Below are 11,033 nucleotides of genomic sequence, written 5' to 3'. Positions count from 1 at the left end.
GGACTGGCAGCTTGCTGGGCTTTGGTTAGGTCATGGACTCGGGAGCGGTGGAGAGGAAACGTTTGGAGGAGATGGATTTGAGTTTTTACTTGATCGAGAAAAAGAAATCTGATCCGGAAAGAAACAGACTGGTAATGGGGTCCTTTCAAAATCCTGATTTTGTGACTATTTGTATCTAGATTGGAAACAAATTAGAGACACTTAAAAACTTCTTATGTTATCAAGTTACGGTGTTGTCTATTTTTATTATCATTGTCAAGAACAATGGCGAGCGAATGTATAGTGCCTCGCTCTCCGGCTGACCACTGGTGTGTTGCTCGATGTGTGCTATGTGTCGTGCGGGAAAATGGGGACGATGGGTGGAAGTGGTGTGTTGCTTGATGTGTGCTATGTGTCGTGCGGGAAAATGGGGACGATGGGTGGAAGTGAGCTGAGTTGGCAGGTTGAGACCGATCACGGTCTGCCCCTTTTAAAGTTGCAATTTGACAATGTCAAATGAGAAGTATCGAGCGGACCCTCACTATCTGATCTCTCTACCCTCACAGTGTACCACGTCATCACAAATCCATCCATCCGTTCGATTGACCACATGTCACCAGATTTGCGGCTCATGAGTTCAACCTCTTGCACTCCATCCCCACGTTGGCTCCAACTTCCTCGGCTCCTGACCTTCCAAAAACGCTAGAACCAACGCGGCCGCCAGATCATGTGCCTTCCCTTTCCCCTTCCACTTCTGCTTCGTCTTGGTTCGTCTAAAAAATTGACATGGCTGCAAGATGCCTCCTCCCCCGCTCGCCAGTCCACGTCAAATCAGATGTCGCTAGCACATGTATATGCGCTTAGCCGCCGAGTGGTTGTTTATCCCTTCGGCATCTCGACTCCTTCCTCGTACCGCCACTCGGCCGATTCGGGAGGGAGAGACGGGAAGGATATGGCATGTGGTGACTGCGAGGGAGAGAGAACGCAGGGGATCGTGGTGGAATGCGGTGATGTTGTAGACATGACAGTCTTGAGATTACGTATGGTGGCGGCTAAACTTTATGTACGTTGTTGCGGTGGCTATGTAACTAGGAGAGTTTGTTGTGCCCATGAGGGATGTTGGTCTCCATGCTCTCAACTCTACCAGGACACATCCCAACACCCCTGGCTTCTCCTCACTCCTAACCACATGTCTTCTTTTACCCCATGACTCAACATGAGGCCAACGCGGCTTTGGAAGAAATCAAAACACTCCTGGCTACCAATCCCGTCCTAGCTGCCCTCACCCTAGTGAGCCGATGCTGCTATACATCTCGGCAACCAACCAGATTGTTCGCGTCGTTCTAGTCGTTGAGGGCAACATGGAGGGACACAAGTTCAACGTGCAAAGGCATGTGTATTATGTTTCCAAGGTACTAAGCCTATGTGAAACGAGGTATCCACACTGCCAAAACATAGCCTATGCCGTGTTTATGGCTTCTCGAAAGCTCTGGCATTATTTTCAGGAATGCTCAATAATCGTGGCTTCCGAGATGTCGCTTAAAGACATCATAACAATCGAGATGCCATCGGTCGCATCTTGAGGTGGGCAATTGAGCTCCTCCCTTCGAAATCCTATATCAACCATGTCGTGCTATTAAGTCCCAGGTGTTGGCTGATTTTGTCGAACAATGGACGGAGGTCGATGACGGTGTCCTGGACTAGGGGGTACTCACCACGTCATCTCCCGATCTGTTAGATTGGGCCGAGGACCCCCATGGCCGTATACTCATGGGCCAGTTCGGACAGCTGCCGCATACAAGGAAGATTCCACAAGACTTGGCGATCAAGACAAGGACTCCTCCCCACCGGGGTATTCGGCTAGGACTCTTGTTATCCTAGGCCTCTGGTGCATTATATAAACCGAGGCCAGGCTAGTCGATAGATATACACAATCATAATCGTAGGCTAGCTTCTAGGGTTTAGCCTCTACCATCTCGTGGTAGATCAACTCTTGTAATACTCATATCATCAAGATCAATCAAGCAGGAAGTAGGGTATTACCTCCATAGAGAGGGCCCGAACCTGGGTAAACATCGTGTCCCCCGCCTCCTGTTACCATCGATCCTAGACGCACAGTTCGGGACCCCCTACCCGAGATCCGCCGATTTTGACACCGACATTGGTGCTTTCATTGAGAGTTCCGCTGTGTGATCGGCAAAAGGATCAATGGCTCGACTGCAGATCAACTGCGACGTCAGCTTCTTCGTCACCGGCTCGGCTGGTCACCTTGGCTGGACCGAGGACTGCGCCCTACCTCCGATCATCATGATCGGATGAGGGCATTCATCAACATCAACTCCGATCTCTGTCAAGATCATGGAGGAATCATCCAGGGAGCCCGGGGCTCAACGTCAACATTGCCCTCGGGCGACCGTGCTGTTTTTCTGGACAGCGAACTTGTATTCGCCGCCACTGCCTCCTCAAGTGTCCTTTTAACGATTGCTTTGGTGGAATTGTGCGGAATTGAGTCTACAACAACCCTAGAAAATTTCGTCGAGTTCCGATGGAGGAATCTCTGGCAATCCGCGATATACCGGAGCCCTGTCAAATCTGGACGGGAATCTGGACGAGTTTAGGGCGTGGTGTCCAGCTTCTAGCTCGGACGTCCTTTGGAAGATCCAACCGTTGATCGGCTGCGGAATTCCTATATCTACCATCCCTCAAAATTTCAGCTCGATCCGACCGTCCAAACTTCGGGAACCTTCCGATTAGTGCATCACTTTCCGGATCTGTTTTCTGCGCGACAACGAATCCGACCCGAATTCGTCTTTTTATGAACGGGATTTCGGACATCCTTTTTGAAGGAAGTTTTGTATGGGGTATTGTGTTTTGTTCCCGAACACATCCCACTAACTTTAAAATCTTTTGAACATGATCTTCACCATCATGCTGGTGTCAAACCAGTCCGGCAATATTGCTCCAAGGCTGCCGACCTGCGCTAGACACGTTGTCGCTTTGCTGAGCCAAGCTCAACTTCTTCGGATCATCATCTCGGCAAGCCGAACAAGAGTTCGGCATCGCGAAGGATAAATCATCACCAACATCGCTGCCCCACGGATTACACAGAGCGGGCACACCGGCATCACCGCACGGTCACTTCATCAAGCCGGCATTGACCACGTCACGACCTGCATCGGCAGGGCCGCACTGTTGCTCCTTCAAGCCGGTGTCCATCGCGCCGACCTACTTCGACTCATTGGCTGACATCGAGGCTTCGACATCTCGGCTGGACCGGGGGCTTCGCCATCTCTTCATCAACCTACTCCGGAGACTTTGGCGTCACTAGCCGACCAGCTCCGTCACGTTAGCTGGACCAATGGCTTTGCCTCGGCGAGCCAACCTTTGCCAGCATCGCCATGCCGTCGCTTTATCGCCCATCTGGCAATGGGTGTGCGGATCGAGTCCCAATTTTGGGAATCACCTTTCTTCGGATTGCTACAACAAATAAACCAGGTGCTATTAATCCTAGTATTTTTTGCTTGTTTGGGTTCATTTTTCCCAAGGAATTATTAGTCTGGTTTGTCCATCATATGTACGCAGGTCTATCAAATGGTGGCCGCATTAACGACGGTCGCATGGTGATTCGGTCAGTTTCCGTACATAGTCCAGCGAACGCCGCGTCCGGAACTCGGACCGACCTGTGAATTCAGACTTTGCCACGCCTTTACCGCATCACGTCGACGCCCTGCATCGACATTGACTTCGGCGTCAGGCCATATTTCTTTTACTACTCACTTTGCATAAATTATTTATTATGTAATGATTTTTTATTATTATTACTATTATCTCCGATTTGCACTATTTTTTGTGCACAGGAAAATGATCCGGGTTGGGCAGTATCGTCAACTCGGCATACTGACATGCCACGTCACCTCGGCTGGACAGGGGGCTTCGTCAACACTTCATTACCCCATGCCGGGGACTTCGGCATCACTCTGCCGGCCTGCATTGACCGTGCTATGTCACCACTTCGGAGTGCCGAGCTCTTCGCTCCGCCATCTCGGGACCGGCTTGGGGGATGGAACCTTGTCCCGCACCAAGCTCGGACCGCGTCATCAGTACCGAACACATTAACCAGCTAAGTTGCCTTCATGCTCAAAGTTTTAAATTTTTAACTTGTGTTCGGTTCGACCAAGCATTATACTTTTTTGGAAAAAAGTTGCTTGTAAAAAATCTCCTTGTCAAAACTTTGTTTGTGACACACAAATTCAAATACCCTGTTTACTTGGGGGCTTCCTTTATGAAGCATTTCCTCTTGCAAATGATTACACTTGTACGGCTTCGTTCCTTGTTCGTGTATTACGCCACAATATGTACCATGTTGACTTAAGCGATATGCAAGCTGGGTTGCCTCGCTCCTGTGTTTACCCCTACGTTCCCGATTGTTCGGCTAGGGAGTAAAGGGAGCACCTCTGCGATTGTCACGATCGGGTCATCCGAGCCGGACCTCAGACTGGGTGAAGCCGAAAGCTAGCGCTCTTATTGTTTTCAATTATGATCGGCACACAACGGAACTCATGAGTACAAAAAATCTATTGCAGAAGTCTCATAGTAGCAATGAGCAACCGAAGAAAGGTATCGGTGGGGGTACTATTTTCTTCGAAGATGCTTCTTACATTTCGTCAGTAATATAACATAAGTTCCCTGAACGCGCTTTGTCTGTTACAGCCTTATGGCCTGATTGCCTGGTTATCGGAAACACCGTCGATATTCTCGACAGGTGGAGTACATAACACTTTTCGGCTCTTGACCGAAGAGGGAGAAGCTGACGGTCGGTTAAGACGCGTTTAAAGTTCGGGTGAACACATATATGATATAAGTACTTCGGTACATAGAATCATTATACATAAAATTCTTTTACCCAAGTCACTTGGGGGCTCTTAAATTTATATGAGCCGTTTTATAATAAGTGTTCTTCTTCTTAGTCGTTGCAAAGTTTATTATTATTATTATTATTTATCACTCCTTTTTTCGACACGAGTGTGTGGTCACTAGCCGGGGAGCCTAATTTCCCTCTCAAAGCCGCTAGAGTTTAGTTTGCTAAACTGGCCAATGAGAAGTACTCCGCCTTCGGGATAGGAGGTTGAAGCCGTAGGCTGACCCGCTTGAAATCTTTAGATAGGATGTGTCATGTTAAAGCACGACAGAAGCACTTTTTTTTCTAAAGTCCAATTTTCAGATTGGCACCGAACACTTGATCTTCGGACGTCAGGTTTTCACTGACGTTTTTTGGTTTTCCAAGCCTATGGCACTTTTAAACTATTTGTGTGTTTCCAACATTAGTCTCGTAGTGCAGCGCCGGACACCTTTAGAGATTCGGCAAAAACATTCTCGGATATTGCCATATATGCATCGGTTTCGAATTGTGTCTTCGGTCAATAGTTGGGTTGCTCGGCTCCTGTGCTTGCCTCCTACGTTCCGCTTTGTTCGGTTAGGTGTGCAAAGGGAGAACCACTGCGATTGTGCTTCCAGCTCGCATGGTTAAGCACCTCAGTGGAGAAAGCCGAAAACTGACTGTCACAATAGGCGTAAACTGGTCAGCGATCCGATGACTATGTTAAATGACGGGCCATTCATAACATTGGCTGAAGTGTTTACGGCTTGACCTCGGCTGTCGCCGAACACTAACCGGGGGCTCATAGCTAGCTTCCCCAGTATAAAGCTCCTATGACTAAGCGAAAGTTATAAAGCCCGCATATATGATTGCCTCGTTTCCGCTAACACAACCGCCTTCGGGCACCGAGACGTTGGCTAAGGGTTGTTTTGTTATTACGGAAACACCCTGCGTAGTATCTACCAAGGGGTAGAAGCCGACGATGGGCCACTTTCAACTGATAAAACGGTCGCAATGGAGTCAAAATAATGATGTAAAGTACTTGGATACATAGAATCATTACACATAATCTGTGATTCTACTCTGGATATCAATCCTTAATTCGGCCACCCCTGCCCTCATTAAGACTCGGGGGCTACTGGGCTTTGCGCTCATTATTTACAAATATTAAAGGGGCACATCGTTCCCCTGATCTGGTGTTGCCACCCGACCAGTGTCTCGGGGGCTACTACATTGCCTATTTCAATGCAGAAAATTCCAACTGCCAAGTGTTCGGCTTGACCGAACTATGGGCAAACGTGTCTTCGAATAACAATAGGTACCATTTGGACCTATCCGGCATCAAGCTAAATATATTACGACAACTTTTCAAGACCCTCTCTCAAGGGCCCGTTCGCCGATCACTATCATCTCTAATATATTACACTGTGTTTTTATTCCTATGTATGCTGCCGAGCTAGGAGTTGATCCTCAGGCCGATTTCGCGCATCGGCCTGAGTCTCAGGGGCTACTGGGAGCAGCGGTTTCTTGTTTTCCTTCAGGTGCATCTCGGGTTTTAGACTGGTACACACCTTGAGGGCTACTGGATATACATATACTGGCTATATAGCTCGGCAGAGAATAAACTGCACCAGTCAAAAATATTCACAAAAAATCAGCCCGCTGTCGGGTGGTGCACCACCTCGGAAGCAGTCCGGCATAAAGCTTGGGCGCCAGCGGCTAGCTCCATAGAGGGCATTTCCGGCATTAAGCTCGGCTAAACTCCTTTGACTTTTTTGAACCAAGGTGATCTATGACACCTCAGATATAGTCCGGCATTGGAGCTCGGATACAGTCCGGCGTTGGAGCTTGGACACAGTCCGGCATTGGTGCTTGGCTGCAAAGGATACCTCGAATGCAGTCCGGCGTTGGGGCTCGGATGCAAGAGGACACCGCCGCACGGGAACAACTTCAAACCCGAGGCATGGAATAAAAATAACAAGGCATTGATAAAGGCCGAAGACTTAAAGGGCTCCTCGGATACCCGACGTATAAACTCGTCAGATTTAGCTCGGCAATCCTCAAGACAGATGATGGGAAAATTTGTTGAACCAGTTTTCAAGACTGACGACCGAAGATGAAGAACAGTTCGGAAGAATCGAGGAGCGTCCTTAACTTGAAGACCGATTCAGGGGGCTACTGACGGTGTCCTGGACTAGGGGGTACTCACCACGTCATCTCCCGATCTGTTAGATTGGGCCGAGGACCCCCATGGCCGTATACTCATGGGCCAGTTCGGACAGCTGCCGCATACAAGGAAGATTCCACAAGACTTGGCGATCAAGACAAGGACTCCTCCCCACCGGCGTATTCGGCTAGGACTCTTGTTATCCTAGGCCTCTGGTGCATTATATAAACCGAGGCCAGGCTAGTCGATAGATATACACAATCATAATCGTAGGCTAGCTTCTAGGGTTTAGCCTCTACCATCTCGTGGTAGATCAACTCTTGTAATACTCATATCATCAAGATCAATCAAGCAGGAAGTAGGGTATTACCTCCATAGAGAGGGCCCGAACCTGGGTAAACATCGTGTCCCCCGCCTCCTGTTACCATCGATCCTAGATGCACAGTTCGGGACCCCTACCCGAGATCCGCCGGTTTTGACACCGACATTGGTGCTTTCCCTAAAGAGCATACGGCGTACTCCAACTTGATAATGTACTTTAACGACTCTAAAATGCTTGTCAGGATCAGAGCTAAAGTGGTTCTCATCTCACCCACTGGTGACACCATGAAGTACGTACTCTAGATCATGTACATTGATTCCAACAACACGGCGGAATACGAGGCTCTACTCCACGGACTTTAGATGGCGGTATCCATGGGTATCTACCCGCCGCCCTCCCTTGTCCACCAACATCTCCACCCACCATTACTAAAAATTTCAGTAGCCGCGGTGTATCGTCAAACACCCCCCCCCTCCACAGTCCCCTCACCCGGCCCCCTCCCCCCTCGAACCCTAGCTCGCCGCCAACCCCTGTCGGTCTGCTCGTTCCTCCTAGCTTAGATAATAAAGTTTAGGTTACCTAGCGATTCCCATACCGTCTCCCCACTCCCCTGAGTTTTTAGATGAAGCCTGCGGTGTCCCTCCCCGTCAGATCCACATCCCCTGCTCCAGAATGTCGCATCCTAAGCTTGACCATGTATCCCGGGGAGCCCAACGAGCGTTCGGCCAAGAAGAGGTTTATCATGGCCTCTTTGGCGGACCTTGGCGAGGTGGCCACCATTCGCCCATACCTGTCAATCCCGGAGCAACACCTCACCACGGAAGCTGGCGAAGTCGTTGACTATGTTGCCATGCCGAAGGCTTCACATCAACGGGCTAGCGTATTATTGTATCTCGGGAAAGCTGGCTACGACATCAAGCTCGTCAACAGCGACGGCTTCACGCGGGCCATGTCACAGATTAAGTGGTCCATCCCCAAGACCCCAACCCCTCTAGTTCAACCGCCATCGATCTCTTCGACGGCCCTGCCACTGATCTCCTCCGCCACACGGTCAAGGATTTGCGATCCTTGTACGCCATCAAGCCCATTTTGTCATTTCTGAAGGACACATTCTACGGCGACGGCTTGGGATCCTCAATTGCCAAGTCAGATCTCATCGACCACGACCACGAGGAGGGCACCCACAAAGGTTCTTCCAAGGTGAAATAGCCCATCTGTGACATCAGAGAGCGCACCATGGGTCTGTGCTCTTCCAACTGGAAGTATCCCGTCCATGACATGTGAGGCAACATCCTATCATCAAATCTTACCTTTTCTAGCTTGCCAACTGTCGGTGTCAAAACTGGCAGATCTCGGTAGGGGGTCCCGAACTGTGCGTCTGAGGATCGAAGGTAACAAGAGACAGGGACACGATGTTTACCCAGGTTCAGGCCCTCTTGATGGAGGTAATACCCTACTTCCTGCTTGATTATCTTGGATGAATATGGGGGTTACGAGAGTTGATCTACCTCAAGATCGTAATGGCTAAACCCTAGATGTCTAGCCTGTATGATTATGATTGCCTCTACGAACTAAACCCTCCGGTTTATTAGACACCGGAGGGGCCTAGGGTTGTACAGAGTCGGTTTACAGAGAAAGGAATCTTCATATCCGAACGCCAAGCTTGCCATCCACGCAAAGGAGAGTCCCATCCGGACACGGGAGGCAGTCTTCTATCTTGTATCCTCACGGCCCATTAGTCCGTCCCAGGTCACATAGCCCGGACGCCCGAGGACCCCTTAATCCAGGACTCCCTCAGTAGCCCCCGAACCAGGCTTCAATGACGATATGTCCAGCGCGTAGATTGTCTTCGGCATTGCAAGGCGGGTTCCTTCTCCGAATACTTCAAAGCATCTGACCCGAAGAGTTACACTCGGTTTTCCCTTTAATGTCATACCCTTTGGCTTCTGCGCCTCCATTGCTTCTGCTTCCACGTGTCGAGCGAATACAAAAGGTTAGAGTATTTTTTGCACATAACACCCTGGCCATGTAAGAAAGGCGTCTATTTAAAGGGATTGGATCTCAGATGCCATTCCACACCAGGCGGAAAATCCTTAGAGCTTGCTAGGAGAAACCATTCAAACATGGCTAGCGCTCCCAGTTCTTCCTCCCGCCCTCATGGCTCCGAAAAAGGCGATTGGGAGAGATGTTCAGTATCCCATGACCAGCTGATTAAGCTTCAAACGCAGGGATTCCTTTCCCCCCGCGGATCTAGTCCCCGTTCAGGCAGGATTAACCTCTTTCACCAGCGAAGCCTTGGCGGAAAATTTCCCCAATCCAACCAAGGGGGAGCGAGTGTGCTTTGTATCCTTCTTATTAAGAGGCGTCGGGTTTCCAATCCACCCTTTCCTTCGAGGTCTCCTGGAGTACTACGGCCTCCAACTGCACAATCTTACTTCGGCCTCTATCCTGCACATCGCAGGGTTTGTCGCTCTTTGCAAGCTATTCATGGGCTGCGAGGCCCATTTTGAGCTATGGAGGAAGCTTTTCTGCCTCGTCCCTCGCACCCAAAAGGGATCTGTATTCGAGGTGGGCGCCGCCGAGATATGGCGCATAGCCGGGACCGGATACTTTTCTGGCACGCCGAAGAAGGCGTCCGAAGAGTGGCCCTCGGAGTGGTTTTATATCGAAGATGTCGCTCTCCCCGACCCAGTCCGAATGGGCCTTCCTGAATTTTCCAGCGCTCCATTGAGGAAATGCCACAACTGGCGTCCTCGGAGCCTCAAGGAGGAAGATAGCACGGAAGTCCAACAATTAATGGGTAAGATAAGGACACTTGCCCAGTCCGGATTATCAATAATCGAGGTAATGGCGACTTCCATAGCGCGAGGTGTTCAGCCACTCCAATTCAGAGGGCTCCCTATGTGGCACTACAATGGGGAAGATGACGCCTCACGCTACAGACGAAAGGGTCCGGACACCCCTGCTGCTCTGGCCACAATATTGGTCGGTCTGTATAAAGGGGAGAAAGAGGAGTTCACTCGTCTTAAGCGCCGAGAGGGATTTTCCATGTACAACGCCCCTAACTGGGTGAGTTTTAATCCCACCACCTTACTCAATCCTCTCCCTGAGTCATTTTTAACTGACATTAACCCGTCCATTTTTAATAGGAATGGCGGAAGGTTATCGCGAGGATCAGTGGCGGAGCTAGGATTTGAAGTCAGGGTGGTCCTCCTAGAATTTATTTTTTTGACAAAAGTCTCAGTTTTGCATAAAGAAGCCTGTCGGCATACACACAAGTTCTCCGGTAAACTCTTCGGCCACATCTGGCATAGTCTTCTTCCATATCTTCATATAGCATGTCTAAAAAGAAGAAGCAATGTCCACAGTCCTCTTCATTTTTCAATAATTCTGCAACAATAACTTCCTTTTATCAATCATAATGACATAACTGAACTGACCACAATGGATGTGCAAAAATATTTGTATGTGTTTATCGGCTCATGTATTGGACAGTGGATATAGCACAACAAATAACAAACCCTAAATCAATTGGGGATTGGGCAGTGGGTGAGCTCCGAGCTGGTACCTCAAATCAGGCGACCACCCGGAGTGTTGGAGAACCTGGGTGCGCACTAGGTGTCTGCGTGGCGGGCGGTTTCTTGCTCGGAGCTCCGGGCGCCGGGGGCAAGGACGCAGCCCGCATGGGG

The sequence above is a fragment of the Triticum aestivum genome, chromosome 2D (assembly GCF_018294505.1).
Source record: "Triticum aestivum cultivar Chinese Spring chromosome 2D, IWGSC CS RefSeq v2.1, whole genome shotgun sequence".
Lineage (NCBI taxonomy): Eukaryota > Viridiplantae > Streptophyta > Magnoliopsida > Poales > Poaceae > Triticum > Triticum aestivum.
This window is presented reverse-complemented; position numbering follows the sequence as displayed.